Source organism: Pleurodeles waltl, chromosome 6 (genome assembly GCF_031143425.1).
Source record: "Pleurodeles waltl isolate 20211129_DDA chromosome 6, aPleWal1.hap1.20221129, whole genome shotgun sequence".
NCBI classification, from domain to species: Eukaryota; Metazoa; Chordata; class Amphibia; order Caudata; family Salamandridae; genus Pleurodeles; species Pleurodeles waltl.
Window position 1 is genome coordinate 449,767,229 of NC_090445.1, and position 18,038 is coordinate 449,785,266.

Below are 18,038 nucleotides of genomic sequence, written 5' to 3' on the forward strand. Positions count from 1 at the left end.
AAGCTGGTTAGGCACTGCACTTACTGTAAACGTGAATTATACAAAATCCTCCTGTTGTAGCGCACCGCGTGTCTGAGATTGTGTAAAGCATATGTTAAAGTCAGTAGGCATTAAAGGGCAAATTATTATTTCTCTGTATTAAATCGTACAGCTATGTATTTTGTTAGATGAAGTGTCACCGGATACCAAATTATACCGATTATTTTGGTGTTGGTTATTGCCTCTTGTAAACCCTTGGGAGAAGATTTGCACTGTAAAAAGTCTTGCTAAAATCTCTTCTTAGCTGCCTGACAGGATCTTGTCATAAAAGAAAAATTAAATGACACTTACATCCATAGATATATATATATATATATATATATATATATATATATATATATATATATGCCACTTATACTCTCCTACTGTGTATGACAGCGAACTGCACAGTGGAATGGTTCAGCCCACATTAGTCATTGGCAGCCTTGCCCCATGAATGCGTGCATTTTTTGGTCATGTGTACGTCCTTCTGAAAATGAGAGTGCTTCAGTGTCAGTGCAGGTTGGGTAGTTCTTCAGTTTTCAATATTTCCCTTTTATAGTTCCCTTTCCATTTCTTCAGGTCTCTTCTTTTTATTTTAATGTATCTTAAGCGGCTACTATAGCTCTCCAGGAAGTGCTAATGGGTCACTTGCTTGCTGCTCATTTCATATGCACTTGTCACTCCCTCTAAACCAGGAGGCCATTAAGGAATGTTGTTATCCACAGTGTATCATAGTTTTACCATAAAGATGCCCAATACAGTGTTTCTATATATGGCATACATGCTTCAACTTTAAAAAAATGCTACCCTATTTACATTGCCTTTTTCAAAACAGAAACCCACTGCTATGTTTAGTATGTTAATGAAAGCATGTCAGTCGTGTTTAGATAGCAGCACGTTTTCTTTTTTCAACTTGTATTATTTTAACATCTTGCATATGTTGTTGCGTTTGTGTGTGGTTGTGTCAGAGAGTGAATGCAAGAATGAGTCAGTGAATGGATGTATGGTTGCAAAGATGAGTAACAGAGTGCATGTCTTATTATTTATTGAGTGCCTTAACCCACTATGAATGACACAAAACCACTTATGTTCAGAAGCCAGGCCTATTGCCTTTGCTTGTTACTGAAGTGACCAGTTGATCAAAACTACCTGGGCCTGAACACATCTCACTAATTGCACCTCCTTGTCTTGACCCCTAAGGGCCTGGTGTCCTTGGAAGTGACCCAGAGGAGCTGCTCCAAAAACACTGAAAAGTAGAGCTTAGAAGATCTTCATTTCACTCTTGAATTTAAGGTTTAAGAAACATGAAATTACAACTTTCCATGGGCGAACACAGAAAGTGAATTATTTATTGTACATGTAGCAAAAATACAAGAATATATACAACTTTTATGTGCACATACCAGTAAAGGATTGGTGAAGGCCAAAATATACAATATTATCCGTGGGCCACATAACACTCTGATACATGTGATATTTGAACCACTGTGAACGCTGATTTTTTACTAATAAATATTCATGTACTTTGAATTATGAATCTGCATAGTTTCATAATATGCAACTTAGAAAAATGTGCCCGAGTGGCCACCATTCATCACAAAGTGTCTTTATTAGAGGCTTATTATTATTAACTGAAGTATTTATTCTAAGAAAATGCCATGGTAGGATTTATTCATGAATTTGCATTATGTATTTGCTTTATAACTTGTAGGTCTTACGTTAGCGAGGGTTTGGACATAGTTTGCACAGCCTCATGTTAAGCTGCACTGTTCTAACAACTTTGTGGAAAATGTATGTCTAGAAAAATTAATTCATGTATTGTTTTTCACTGAGTTGACCAAACGTTAGCAGATGTCCTTAACTTTCTCATGAGAACTGCTTGCTAGAAGATCGTGTACTAGTTATTGAAACAATGTATAGTTTGGTGCATGAGACGGCGATGTTCCCAGGAGCTAACAATGGATGCACCGACTGGAGTACGGATGGATGCAAAATTGTTACCTGACGAGTCTGATGGTGGGAACAGGAGAAGAGGAGCCAATCATCGATATGTGAAAGACCGTTTAGTTATATCTTAGATTTAGAAATAAATCCTTATTGGACTAATTGCAAACGTATGATTCTTTGACCAATGGCAACGTGGGAAGTTCTTTAGATGATTTTAACTTAGACTGACTGCACAGAGAGAAGAAAAGCTCATTTCTATTTTTCCTCTGTAGAGGTTTGCTTATTCCTACTTTGATTCATCCTGAGAGGATTCAATCTTTAACTTGATTCCTTAAACTTCGATGATGAATGCCTTTCCCTTAGACATTGCTTCTTCTATGGTTCAGATGGTTAGAGTCCCCATTTCTGAACCATTCCCTTTCATGTCCCATTGCTGATGCTGACCAAACTGATGTACAACTGACAAAGATAATCGCAGCTTGCTGATCCATACTAAGGAGAGGTATAACATAATTCTATTGTACTTGGTGTAAGTTGTCTTTTCTAGGTACCAACTGATATTTTGATAGAGCCATAGTTAGATGTTTTCCAAATTTATGTTGACCAAATTGTTTTGCGTGAAGCCCAAATATGCTATTCTAATCAGAAAGTTAGTAAGGGAAACCCTGACATGTAAATAGGTTGCTATTAATAAAAATTGATGTTGCTCAGTTGCTGAATCTAGATGTAAGCTATTTCCATTGTGCAGTTATTCTTGCTATTGATTTGTACTGTAAATCTTGAATGGCGCCGGGAAACCTCCGGGTAGCTGTGCGCTATATAAATCCAATAAATAAATAAATAAAATAAATAAATGTTTAGTGCTGAGTGCGTTAGTGAAATTGAGATTCTTTAGAAGATTTGGTCAACCAGTGTTGTTCTTATACGTTAATCAGTTGGTGTTGAGATTAATTTACGTGATATTAGCATTGTTAATATAGGGAAATAAACATTCTAACTTTTACCAAAAGGTGTAGTTATTCGTGGCCCAATAGGTCATGGTGCGTGAAGATTACTGACTCCAAAGGTAATTCATTTTGATTATTGATGTTGTTGATGAAATTGTTGTTCTATTAGTGATTTATGGTGGGAATCACTCTAAGCGCAGTAAAAAGGTCCATCAAACCTCTAAATGTCCCCTTATAAATTAAAAATAAGAAACCAAATAAGGTCCGACACGCTAACACCACTTATGTAAAGAAATTCTGAACTATTTCATGATATACTAAAGGAGCTCTGCTTCTTCCTTCATAAACTATATTATGACTGCGAACAGGAACATCTTCCATGGGTATGTCACAATCCCATGGGGGAGGAATGTTATGCTTGGTTGCTATGTTATGCATCATTCGGCACAATACAATGATACGGGACATTCTCTCAGGTGAATTGAGAAGATCACCTCCTGATCCACCAAAACAGTGGAATCTCATTGTTAAAAGGTCAGAGTTTTTCTTTAATGTGTTCCTCGTTTTATCACGGTTTCGGGCAGGTCTGATCAGGACTTTGGTTGGGACACCCCTTGAGGTCACCGAATATCCTAAAGAGGTAGTAGAGCAGCTAAAGGCATACACGGAAAGGACAGCTAGGGACAGGCACAGGAAAGTAAAAGCAGAGCAACCCTTATGTGAACAAACAGGAAACAAATTACTAATGGACTAACGCGCTGGGGTTCTACACAGAGTAAGGCGCAGAACGCCTCTGTGCAGTTTGCTCTTACAGATAGTCACCCTGCCAGCCCCATAGAAAGGAGGCAGCAGAAGTGATTCTGTCTCTGGACCATAGAGCACAAACAAGGATAGTACTTACATACACAAGACACACTCTTGTAGGTCCACTTGGAAACACAGTGGCGATTCCTGAGAAAACAGCAATAGCACACTGTCACTGTTAGGCACGAAAGACAACGTATAACACTAGACAAGGATGGGGGCTGGAATTGCCTCCTGGAAACCAGAAGCCAACCCCAGTACAAAGGAGGACACTTATACACTGGTGAAGACTGATAGAACACTTACCAGACACAAATAACCAAGAAGAAACGGAAACAGAAGGGAACAAACTAAGGGGCAGAGGCAAGAACTGGGAACAGGCTCAGGCTGAAGCAAAGGCAGGACTAGGACTTGAAAACAGGGCGCAAACTTCTGGCTGGAACAAACAGAGATAGGACTGGGAAACTGAGAGCAGGCACTGGCTGGAACAGGCAAGGACAGGGCCGGAATACAAGGAGTAGGAATGAGCAGTAAACAGGACTGGGAAACAGAGCAGGATCAGGCTGAAACAAGGCAGGAGCAGGACAGAGAAACAGGGAGCAGGCTCTGGAAGCAACAAACAGGTTCAAGGCTAAGAGGTAGGGAGCAGACTGGAACAATCAGGAACAGGGCAGAGAAACAGGAAAAAGGTTCAAACTGGAACAGAACAGGAACAAGAATGGAACTCCATCCGATAAAGGGTCTGTAACACAAAGGAATCAAACTCCAATGCACAACGGGGATCTTGAGGAAATGGGTGCTTATAAGCAGTTCCAATCTGGGCTACACAGGAGAGGTCTCAGGTGTGTGTAGTTTCAGACACTTGCAAGTCCTGGAGGAGAGGATCCAGTGAAAAGGAGCTACTGGACTTCTCCCATAGAAAACAATGGGAAACAGAATCCGAGCTTTCCTGACTGCCAGGCTGTGCATTATGGGATTTGCAGTCCCAGGAAGCAAATGTAGTACTACACAAGTATTCCATGTCGAAAAGAGAAACAAACAGGAGTCAGCAAGGGACTCTAGATAACTGTTCAAGGTGATTCCCAGGCTTCCGACGGTCCCCTTACAGCACCCCCTAGAAATGGGACGACAGAGTCATAACAGGTTTTATGTGAGAGGCATTATACCCAGATCCTGGGCATTGTTTGCATATATAATGGGGGTCATCATCCATACCTTTAATGGATGTGTGCTGTCACCTGTAGAGTACTAAATATATCAAAGTTATAAAAAAAAGTATTTATTGATCTAATAATATAACCACAGTTTTTACTGGGTAAGTTGGCTGAAGAACTATTTTGGGATCACTCTCTGACTTGCAGAATCACAATTGCCTGGCTTTGGTTCAATGCCATGACTGTGGCTGAATCAATAAAACTGACAATAGCTATTGGCAATTAGCCCAAACAAACAGAGCTCAGAACATTGTATATCCAATTCGCAGTAAGAGGCAGTGAATACCAAGGTAAATTCACTTTTTGGGGGTATCTTCTACCACCTAGAATGGCCCAAAAAATTGACCTACCAACAGCAGGCATTATTCTTAAGCATTTTATAGACCACTGCAAAACTACCAGCCCACACCCATGCCTTTTGGCATAGGCTATATTAATTGTCCTCAACTGCCTAGCAGAGGATCCTATTTTGACTGCTCAGGAAGAAAGCCAGTTAGGCATATGTAACAGCAATCTCATTGGCAGGCTTGCAGACAAACACTATAGGTCTGTCTGTTATGGCCACCTTATTTGGTTTTTCAAATAGAAATTCTATTTAGAGGCAGTCTGAAGATGTGCTCCGTGGTATTCCACATCCGGCTGAGAACCAACAGCAGACTGAACATGTATTTGTCTCAGCACATGATGTAAAAGGTTGTTCCACAAAGCTGCTCCTATTTTGCCATTTTGATAAACGTGTATTCTATGATAAAATGCACAAATAACAAAAATATAACTAGTTTCCCCATCTGAAATTACCACAACCCTTGTCAATAAAGCAAAATGAACGTTCCTAACTCCAGCTTCTCCCTGGAGGAAAATACCTCCAAAGCTAGCACAAGAAAACTGTAGGCAATTTGGATCAAAATTAGCTTTGTAACAGCTCAGTTGGGGAAAAAACTATAGTAGTGATAACCATGGAAGGGTTCTCAGATGTTTGGACGTAAACTGTCGGTGGAGGGATTGTAATTACCTCCAATATTTTTGGATAATAGGCAGACTAAAGATATTTTTGTAAGGAACGAAATACCATGTGAGAACAGATTCTGGGGGAAATAATTCAGCCTCCAAAATGGATTGTAGTCTACATTAGCACACACATCAGAATCAGCACCTCAACACATTTTTCAGAAAGTGTTGAAACATTTTTTATAGCGCTATGCCTTTTCAAAGCACCTTAACTGACATGTTTTAATGTATAATTTGTGCATTTTGCAATCTTAACATTTTTTAACATTTCTTTCTTGGTTTGTTTTGTAATTCATCTAGCACTTTCCATATTATGAGACCCAAAACATATTTAAAACTTTATAGAATAAATGGCGCTTTGACTAATGCTTCCTGCAACAGAGTTCAACATTTTCAGCCTTGTAAATAACAATTGCTCAGTAGTCAGCTCAATGCACCTTGTAAGAGGATTTACAGGCTCAGAATTGACTGCTACTATTGATACCTGTGCCCTGTAGGTTGCACCAAATTCCTGCAAGTCACAACACTGGCACAAATAACACTGCAGTAAGTTAAATGACTAATTGAAGTGGTTGTAAGGATGTAACATTTCCTATGTAAGTTTATGTTTTAGTAATGTGCAAGCTATGAGTGGCCTCACATCACTACGACAAATTACAAAACTACAAGTATTAAGATATTTTTCTAATGCTGTATACATTTTTCTTTTTCTTTAAACATAAAAACTGATCTTATGCACATTTGAAATCGCTGACTATTCATCTCCCTTAAAGAGATACTAATGGTAGTTTCCCTTTACATATTTTATTCTTGTAGGAGCAATGCATGGCAGAATATCCCTCTACTGTGTTTGTGAATAAGACTCCTGCTGACTTCAATGAAGCCCATCCTCAGAGCACTGTATGTGGCATAAGTGAATGCTTCGCAATATATGATTAGGCAGAGCCAGTGTGGCCAGGGGCACAAAAACATTGAAAAATGCGATAAAGGGAGGTCTGACAATAAAGGCCTTACAAGGGTTATCCCTGCCAAGTACCACTTATATGGGGCTAGACTAATGCACATTAGTGCCGGTGTACTTATCACCGTTACTATGCAGTAGTCGCTCATACAAAGCTCCCTGGCACACTGTGGGAATAAGTTGATTTTGAGGCTCTAAGCAGCCCTTGTGAGGTGCTTACCCGTGCATTGCCGGTCTACAGATTGCACAGGGAAACACATTCACGTCTTTCAGTCAAATGCTATCAAAGTTACATCCACAGTGCCACCTATTGATCATTGCCAATTCTAAATTTCCTTTTACAGCGTGCCGGAATGTATATAAACATCTAAGAGTAGAAAGATTTTAATACAAACAATGTTTTTACTTCTTATTGTTTTGATAGCACAAAACAGTGGGTTGTACACAAAAGAGTCAGCCCATATCACCAATACACGAGACTTCAGCAATGTCACAAACTTAATCGTGAAGGGTAATTCCCAGTATATGTTAACCAGGTTGTAGTGTCGCGCCCGTGAGCTAACGGGAACGCAGTCACTACCAAGTATGCAAATGTAATAGGGGTGTTGCCACGACAACCCCTGCTATGTGCAATGTATTGGTTTAGCCTTGGCTCACAGGAGCCAATGAAAATAAAGGGCTGCCAGTGACGTCAGGGAGTCAGTGAAGACGCCGGATCGGAGATGGGGAAACTGCTTCCTCCGTAACTGTGCAGCGGTAATAACAAAAGAACTGGTGCACTGTGTGTTGGATAAAGCGCGCGGCGCCGGCAACCCAGAACATCACACTGGCGACAAGAGTGGGCGCTGCCCACCTGCAGGAGAAGGCTGGACACGGTGCTCGTGCCTCGGCCACGCCCACACCCACGTGGCGAGGCGGCCGTGCCGAGAAAAAAAGGACCGGTTTCAGTCCCTCGAAGAGGAAAAGACCTCCACACGCGAGGCATACTTGCCGGTAAGATTACCGGCTCTCAAACCCGGACTCCGCCCCTTAGCACAAAAAAAAAAAGATAACGAGTTGTAAAGCTGTGTGTGCCTCGCCCAATAGCAGAATTTAAAGGCACAGAAGCAGACAAAGATAGAACAAAATATGAAACAGCAAGTGGAGTTTCAGTTTGTCTACACCACAACATAAGGAGAGAGGCAGTCAAACCATTATTAAAAAAAAGTTAAAAAAAAAAAAGTAATACAAAATGAATACAGTACCCCCCCATTGAGCCATTCATAGTGGAAGGTGCCCCATCCACACAGGCAGCGCGATGGAATGAATGGGTAGAGCGTCTCAAGTTTTACTTCAAAGCCACAAAAACTTACGATGAACAAAAAAGTGCAATGGTGGTACACCTAGGAGGAAAAGACATATACTGCATAGCGAAAACAATAAACGAAGCAGAGCCAAAGACCCATCTCACACTCATTGCAGCGCTCCGAACGCATTTTGCACCCATGGTCAATGTGGACTATGAAAGGGTTATATTTCGACAAGCTCGACAAACCGCTGATGAATCCATCGATATGTTCTATTTGAGATTGAAAGAGCTTGCGGCCACATACGCATTCCACAATGAAAATTATGAAATCAGAGGTCAAATCATAGAGGGTTGTGCGTCATCCAAACTAAGAGAACGGATCCTTGAAGAGTCAGGGCGATCATTACAAGACATTCTCACAATGGGGAGAACCAAAGAGCTATCAAAGGCAAGAGCGTCACATATGGAAGCAGCTCTTCAGACCCCAATCAAGATGGAGCAGGTGGCAGCAGTGATAGGAGCGTCCTCCAAGCCAAAGACACAAAAGACACCACTATCGACGGAAACGTGTGGAAGGTGCGGAAGGACAAACCACCCCCTCATCAACTGCCCTGCCAAAGGAAAGAAATGTGTAGGGTGTGGAAAATGTAATCACTTTGTCAAAGTATGTAGAACGACGAGGGGCACAAATACCCAAACCACAGTAAACACGGCTATAAAGGCACAACCCAGAGGCAGTGACATGGATGACGATGAGGAAGGAGTACAAATAGTCCACTCAATTTTCACCATCAGTACGGCCACAAGTCGGCAGAGAAAACTGCCCAAGTGTCAAATACAGGTAGCTGGATGCCCAGTGCAAGTCATAATAGACACTGGAGCGTCCATTAAAATCATGGCACTAGCGACGTACCAAAGGTTAAACCCAGTTCCACCCCTCACACCGACACAAGTCAGAGTATTGGCATATGGTCAAGTGCGACCACTGACGATGAAAGGAAAGTTTCGTGTTACGGTGTCTCACGGATCTCAAGAAATTGAAGCCTACATCTATGTAGCAGAAGAAGGACAGCGCACGTTACTAGGATGCCACACCACAGAAGCCCTGGGCATCGTCACTTTCACTTTTGAGATATACATGTAGTCCCTGAGTGACATATTAGAGTCCTACGCTCACGTTTTTTAAGGCATAGGGTGTCTAAGAAACAAAGAAATCACGCTGCACATCGACAAGTCAGTTCAACCCATAGCTTTAAGACACAGAAGGATAGCGTTTCACTTACGACCCCTAGTGAAGAAGGAACTATGCAAGTTAGAATCTGCAGGAGTCATAGAGAAGGTGGATGGCCCGATACCATGGGTGTCTCCGATTGTAGTAGCCAAGAAACCCAAACAACCTGGAGAAGTCAGGATCTGTGTTGATATGAAACTACCAAATGTAGCCATAAAACGAGAACGACACATTACACCAACCATCGATGACCTAATAGGAGAACTAAGTGAAGCCAGATGGTTCTCAAAACTGGACCTCAGGTCAGGGTACCACCAGCTAGTCCTAGCAGAGGAGTCCAGGTATATCACAACATTCTCTACCCATATTGGACTCCGCCGCTACAAGAGGCTAAACTTCAGAATTTCAAGTGCAGCCGAAGTCTTCCAAAACATGATAAAAGAGTTGCTAATAGACTTGAAAGGTGTCATAAAAGTCAGCGACGACATCCTCGTCTTCGCAAAAACCATCCAGGAACACCACGACATTCTCAAAAGAGTTCTCCAGCGGATTCATGAGTCGGGACTCACTCTCCATAGAGAGAAGTGTGAGTTTCTCAAAGAAACAATACAATTCTTTGGATACACCTTATCGTCACGCGGCGTTGCCCCTGACCCGGAAAAGGTGATAGACATAAAAAATGCCCAACCCCCGACGACCGTAACTGGAGTTCGAAGCTTTCTGGGCATGGTGAACTACTGTGGCTGTTTTATAAAGAACCTCACGTCACTGACACAACCGTTGAGAGACCTCACTAAAGCGGCATCAACATGGTCCTGGGGTCCTGAACATGAACGTGCCTTCCAAGCAACAAAGGAAGCGTTGTCAGAAGACACTATCCTACGATATTTTGATCCCCGGCGAGAAACATCCATTGCAGTAGATGCCAGCCCAACAGGGCTAGGAGCCGTGCTCCTCCAAAAAGTTAATGCGGAAGACTGGGCCCCAGTTGCATATGCGAGCCGCTCACTAACTGATACGGAGAAAAGATATTCTCAGATTGAGCGAGAAGCAATTTCAATCCACTGGGGATGTAAGCATTTCCATCTATATGTCTACGGACACCCGTTTATTGTCACCACAGATCACAAGCCTTTAATACCACTCTTCCAAGGCACAGCATCCAAGCCACCTCCACGCATAGAAAAGTGGATGCTTCAATTGCAGGAATACAATTGTAAAGTGGAATATCACCCAGGATCAAACAACCCAGCAGACTACCTCTCAAGGCACTCCAGACCTGCCACTCAGCGAGAAGAACGCGAAGCTCGTGAGACCGCGGAATACGTCAAATGCGTAGCAGAGAGATCACGACCACTACCTATCATGATGGACACAATAAGACAAGCCACGGAATCAGATGACAACCTCCAAAGAGCTATACAGACGATACAGAACAATAACTGGCGCACTGGACCGAAACAGTGGAAGTCCCTAACCCCGGAGTCGAGAATGGTTATGGAAGGACTACACCGCGTGCAGCAAGAACTAACCGTCAGTGAAGACAGATGTCTTATCCGAGATCACAGGCTCGTGATCCCATCCAGCCTCACGAGTAGAGTCGTTCAGCTAGCACACGCTGGCCACCAAGGGATGGTGAAAACGAAGAACAGGTTGAGGACGAAAGTGTAGTTCCCATAGATGGATGAAAGGGTAGAAGAGTTAATACGGTCATGCCACTAAATAAAGTGGTTCGGATTGTGATGGCTAAGAATGAAGCAATAGAGAGAGCTATTTACTCTTTTCTCCGTGATTACCGTATGACGCCACACTCTACCACTGGAGTAGCACCTGGTCATTTATCGATGGGGCGAATAGTGACTGATGTCATACCCCATCATGAGTCCTGGAAGCCAAGTCCCATAAATGAAAGAAAAGAATATGCCAAGAGGAAAAATTCAAATGATGGAGCGAGCAGGCGTAGGAGGGCACGTCATTTGGATATACAAGAAGGAGATGCCGTACTCATAAAGGACCGATTCCCCGGAAGCAAGTTTCATCTGCCGTTTGAAGAAAAGCCGTTGATAGTTACCAGCCGTCAAGGATCAATGATTGTGGCAAAGAGAGGCCCTGAACAAGTTGCGTGGAATGTATCATGGTTCAAGAGATTCCAAGCTCCATCAGAAGTTCCCAGTGCCAGTCCAGGACATGGTCCCCTAACAACAGAAATGGATGGGGCTGAGGAGGATGAGGAGCTGGAGCACCGGTTGAGTGATCCTGCCCCTAACAACACAGAACGTGTCTGTGAAAGACAGGACAACGACTCTGACACTAACCCCAGAGACACCAGTTCATGTGATGGAAGAGATCTCCGATCGAGATATCACCTGAGAAGCAATCCTGCACCCTCTACGACGCTGCGTGACTTCCTACTATAAGTCAATGGAGCTAAGTCGTTAATTGATATTATTTTACTATGATGGTGTTACGTTTCATTTATTTGTTGTGAAATTTTGGGAGGGATGTAGTGTCGCGCCTGTGAGCTAACGGGAACGCGGTCACTACCAAGTATGCAAATGTAATAGGGGTGTTGCCACGGCAACCCCTACTATGTGCAATGTATTGGTTTAGCCTTGGCTCACAGGAGCCAATGAAAATAAAGGGCTGCCAGTGACGTCAGGGAGTCAGTGAAGATGCCAGATCGGAGACAGGGAAACTGCTCCCTCCGTAACTGCGCAGCGTTAATAACAAAAGAACCAGTGCATCGTGTGTTTGATAAAGCGCGCGGCGCCGGCAACCCAGAACATCACACAGGCCACCCCAAGGACATGTTCCTGAGGGCACGAAGTCTTGGAAGTTGCCTAACCATTTACCCCATACGTTTTGATTTTCTGGACAGCCCTGGTTTCTGTATATAGACATCCCAACCAGAATAATAGGTTTATAACCCTGTGTTATTAGAAAGTGCCCTGCGTGACCTTTGTTCGCTCCCTCACCATGCACTGCTAATTACCCCACAAATTAAAGCACTCATGACATATTTGATAACATCATTGATAATGTCACTGTAACACCTGCAGTAAAATGATTGAACAGATAACTGTGCATGGCAGGGGTGCGAGTTATAGTTACCTTAGGGCACAACTTATAATTACTTGAGATAACTCTAACTATACAGGTGAATTTCTATGGTTTGGTACGTTTAAAAGGTGAGCCTTACTATAACGTCCCTGTAACCTTTGTTTTTATTAAGTGAATTTCTATGTTTTTTAAAATTCTATTTCCTAACTATAACGTCCCTGTAACCTTCGTTTTCTTCAGTGAATTTCAAAGTTTTTTTTTTAGCATAAAGTAATTTTCATTACTATATGTTAACCCAATCACCACCACACACGGCCTGAGGCCATGTGGAGCGGCGGTTGGAGGCAGAGCCTGGCCTGGGGCCAGGTCCTGTAGCCAACTCCTATAACCACCAACCCTGCTGCCAAACCCTATAACAACCCAACCCCTCACAGCCCCCCTTCCCAGGCTTATCTCGGCCCCGGGGGCCCCATTCCCCAGGGCCCAGCCTAAATATTTAATTTTCTGGGGGAGAGAGGGAGCCGCATGGCCCCTCAGGATGATCTCAGCCCCGGGGATCCCATCCCTTGGGCCCCGGCCCAAACATGTTTTTGGGGGGAGAAAGGGTGGCTGCCTGACCCGCCCTCCCCAGGACCGATCTCGGCCCCATGGACCACATACCCGAGGCCCGGCAATGTGACCTGGGTGCCAATTTTGGGGACTGAAGGGGGAGCCTGAAGACCCCCAGGGTCCCCGCCAGCTCCCCACCTCCTGTGGGAGCCTGCACTCCTGTCACAGAGACCAATTTTTCCTCCGTTTTGCTGCCTGCAGAGACCTCCGCTCGCATGAAGTGAGAGCTGTGTGACAGCTCCCACTTCATATGAGCGGAGTGTTTGTTGTAACTTGGTGGGAGCAGTCAGCTCCCACCATGTCACAGCAAACAGCCATGTCCCAGGGGTGGACACCCCGTAACATAGCAGGAGCTGGCCCTGCGGAGTGGCGTTCCCAGGGCCTTTATTGTATATTTGAGGGGGATGCTGCAGCCCCCTCCAACTAAAATAGCCCCAGGAAAGTGGTGGTCCCATGGGCCTGGGGGTCCAAGACAGACCTCCTATCTCTTTTTAAATTAGCCCCGGGGAGGTTGCGGTTCTTAGGGCACGGGGGATGCCCCTCCCCACATTACTTTTCATTAGTGCCCCATGGAGGTGGCGGTCCCTGGAGCTGCAAATGCCCCCCCTGCATTAGTTTCATTAGTGCCTCAGGGAGGTGACGGTCCCTGAGGCCGCGGGGGTTTCGGGTGGCCCGCTTGTATTCATTTTCATTAGTACCCCAGGGAGCTGGCGGTCCCTGGGGTCGCAGGGGGCCGGATGCCCCCACATTAGTTTTGATTAGTAGCCCGGTGGGGTTCCTGTCCCCAGGACTGAGGGGGGGAAGGCAGCCCCCCCACATTAGTTTTACTTTGGTGTCCTGGGGAGGTGGGAGTCCCCAGGGCTGCGGGAAGGCCAGGTGGCCACTCGCATTCGTTTTCATTAGAGCCCCTGGGAGGTGGTAGTCGCCGGGGCTGCAGGGGAAGTGGTGGGAGGGCCCCCGCATTAGTTTTCATTAGTGTCCGAGGAGGTGGCAGTCCCCAGGGCAGCAGGAGCCGGGCTGCCCACTGCATTGAAATGGCAATGCCCCCCAGGCTTGGCCCACCTGGGGGCCTCAGCATTGTCAAGGGTGGGAGCCCCTAGTTGTTTTTTCTTTTAAAGTTTGCCGGATCTGTGGATCCTCCATGACTTCCAACAAAACTTTTTTTTAATGCTTTTTTGACCTGGGGGGTTCCCTCTGGGACCCCAGCACCTGAGCTAAGGGGACAGGGCATCCCTACCCTTGCCCCTTTTCTTTTCTTTTAATTTTTTTTCTGGGACTCGGCTTCCTTGTTGATGTATTGGCAGCACCAGATCAGGAGGGTTTGCGGAGCCTTCGTGTCCCTATATATACAAATTTGGAGTTTCTTTAACTTCTCAAAAAGTACTGAACGGATTTACACCAAATAACAAAAAGGTCACTTTCTGGACCAAGAGCTACTTTTCTGGTAAATTTGGTGTAATTCCGTCTAGTGGTTCGGGTGCTATTGCTGTTCAAAATATCTATTGGAAAAATGCACAGAGAAAAGTGTTTTGGGATTCCCCCCCCCTTTTTCTCAGGCCCCTGCTTGATGGATTACCCTGAAACATTCCAGACAGCAGCTGACGTGACTGTCAAATGTTTGGGGAATTTGTTTTGAAGATTCTTCAATCGCAGCCAAAGATATAGGCAAGTAAAAAACTGTTTTTTCTATAGAACTAGGTCCTAACTATAACTACCTAGTGGCATCCGCTACCTAGTGGCAGCCGCCACTAGGTAATAAATATATATTGCAATATGTGAACATTTTTTGTGAAACTTGCACATACATTTATGCAAAAACTTTTGGTTTTGAATTATATAGGAATTCTGTATTCATTGCAGTTTTTTGTACATAGTATATTTGGGATTGATGCAATTAATGATCTTTGCACCATATAATTTCTTTGCTCTTTAAACTGCTATTTTCAACATATATATTCCTCGAGGAGCTGCTGAATGACATATGCCAGTTATTGCCTGTGGTATCTAGAATGCTTACACTTGAGGTAATTCCACAAATGACTATGTTTTTGTCATATTGTAACTTTTGTGATTTGCAAATGGCAGGTTTATTATACAGGACATGCCTAGTTGGAACATATTTACATCTTGCGATTTTTGCACAATTCTTGTTAAAATTGCATACAGGTTCATGCAACATTTTTAGGATGGAATAAGTATATGAATGTAGCATACATTGCAGTTTTTTGCACATAGTATGTTAGGGATTGATGCAATCATTTAGCTCTGCATTTTAATTTACTGTTTTGCACGTGATTCCTCCTTGGGGAGCTGTTGAATTACATATGTTTATTATTGTCTGTGGTATCATGTTTGCACTCTTGATATTGATATTGGGATCATTTGAATGTGTTTGAATTAATTCCATTGCCTTTGCAAAAAGAAGACGGGATCTCCTGAGTGCTGTAGACGTTTAGTAGCACCTTAAAGTTTATATTAGGAGATTTTGCGTAGCGAAAAATCCTGGTACTTCATTGCATGATGTCAACAATCTGCCTCTTTAGATGTTGTCGCTTAATAAATCTTTTGTATAACGTCAGAAAGAATGTACCACAGGGGGCATATATTTTGAGGCATCTGGTTACAAATTATAGAAAGCACTATGCACTTTATAGAGTCTAGATTTTAGACTAGAATAGCATAAGTAAATATGGAATCGTTCTTCAATGTTTTGTATATCTCGTGTTGTTCTTTTGTGCTCATTTTGTACTTTACAAAGAGGATTGATAATAGGAAATCAATTAATCATAGTTTGAATTTGCAATTCAGAAATGTTATAGTTTGAATTAGCATCCTGCTTGAACCTGATCTGGTTGTAGTTTACAATGATTGTTTATAACTATGTCACTGGCTCTGTGCCATTTAGGAGAGCAGGTAGCTCTCTAGCTTTTAATAGACAGGGATGAGGGGCTGCACTGTGTGGACCCTTTAAATGAGACTGTTTGTAACATAGGACTCTATTGTCCAGTCGAATGCATAATGTCGAAAGGCGTCAACGTTTCTTTTCTGCACTGCACTTTGTGATGAGCATTTAAATAATAAAATATATTTAAAAATTCTTGGAGTCTGCTGTGCGCTGTGTCCGATTTCCAGTTTGATGTGTTTTGGAATGGAAAAAAGTGAATGAATATATTTATATATACACACACACCAGAGAATCAAAACTGAAGAGGTAGCACTCCAAGAACTACGATTCTATTGGTAGCTGCTATGTACATACAATTGATAAGTATATCAATCAATCAGTCAATCAAAGAGACTTATAGAGCGCGCTACTCACCAGTGAGGGTCTCAAGGTACTGGGGGGGATGGGGGGGAAGAGGAGATCACTGTTCGAAAAGCCAGGTTTTAAGGCTCTTCCTGAAGAGTAGGAGGTCCTGGGTCTTGCAGAGGTGGGTGGGGAGGGAGTTCCAGGCTTTGGGGGCCAGATAGGAGAAAGATCTGCCTCCAGTGGTGGTGTGTTTGATGCGAGGAACTGTGGCGAGAGAGAGGTCGGCGGAGCGGAGGTGGCGTGTTGGAGTGTGGAAGGTCACTCTTTCGTTAAGATAGGTTGGGCCGCTGTTGTGGAGGGATTTGTGTGCGTGGATGAGGATCTTAAAGGTGATCCTTTTGTCTATGGGGAGCCGGTGGAGGGATTTGCGGTGGGGTGAGATGTGTTCATGGTGGGGGAGGTCGAGGATGTGTCGTGCTGCTGAGTTCTGTATTCGCTGAAGTTTGCGCTTGAGTTTTAGTGTGGTGCCGGCGTAGAGGGCGTTGCCTTAGTCAAGCCTGCTGCTGATTAGTGCGTGGGTGACTGTCTTTCTGGTTTCTGTGGGGATCCATTTTAATGTTTTTTTCAGTGTGCGGAGTTAAAACATGAGGAGGTGAGGGTGTTGATTTGTTGGGCCATAGAGAGGGAGGGGTCCAGGATGATGCCGAGGTTGCGTGCGTGGTTTGCGGGGGTGGGTGCGGGGCCTAACGTGGTGGGCCACCAAGAGGGGTCCCAAGTGTTTTTGTGTGGTCCAAAAATGATTATTTCGGTTTTGTTGGAGTTGAGTTTAAGGTGGTTGGCTTTCATCCAGGCAGCGGTGTCAAGGAGTGCAGCGTGTAGGTTGGTTTTGGCGGTGGTGGGGTTGCGGGTGAGGGAGAAGATGAGTTGTGTGTCATCAGCGTATGAGAGGATGGTGATGTTGTGGGGTTTGAGGATGTTGGCTAGTGGGGCCATGTAGATGTTAAAGAGTGTGGGGCTGAGGGAGGAGCCTTGTGGGACTCCGCAGGTGATTTTGGTGGCGGAGGATTGGAAGGGTGGGAGATGCACTTTTTGGGTTCTGTCGGTAAGGAAGGAGGTGAGCCAGTCCAGGGCTTTGTAGCGGATCCTGGCGTTGTGAAGTCGTGTGAGGGGTGTGTGGTGGCAGAAAGTGTCAAAAGCTGCGGAGAGGTCCAGGAGTATGAGTGCTACGGTCTCGCCCATGTCGACTCTGGATCTGATTTCGTCGGTGCATGCGATGAGAGCGGTTTCCGTGCTGTGGTTCTTGCAGAACCCAGATTGGGAGGGGTCAAGTGTGTGGTTTGTCTTGAGGAAGTGGGATAGGCGGGAGTTGACTAGTTTTTCCATGACCTTGGCAAGGAAAGGGAGGAGGGAGATGGGACGGTAGTTGGAGAGGTCGTCTGGATCGGCTTTGTTATTTTTTTAGGAGAGTGGTGACTTCCGCGTGTTTCCAGGGGTCTGGGAAGGTGGCGGTTTCGAATGAGCTGTTGATTATGGCTCGGAGTTTGGGGGCGATGGTGGGGCTGGCCTTGTTGTATATTCGGTGGGGGCATGGGTCGGAGGGGGAGCCAGAGTGAATGGAGTTCATTGTCTTTTCAGTTTCTTCGTCGGTGGTGGGGGCCCAGGTGGTGAGTAGGTTGGGGGGGGGTGTGGTGGGTTTGT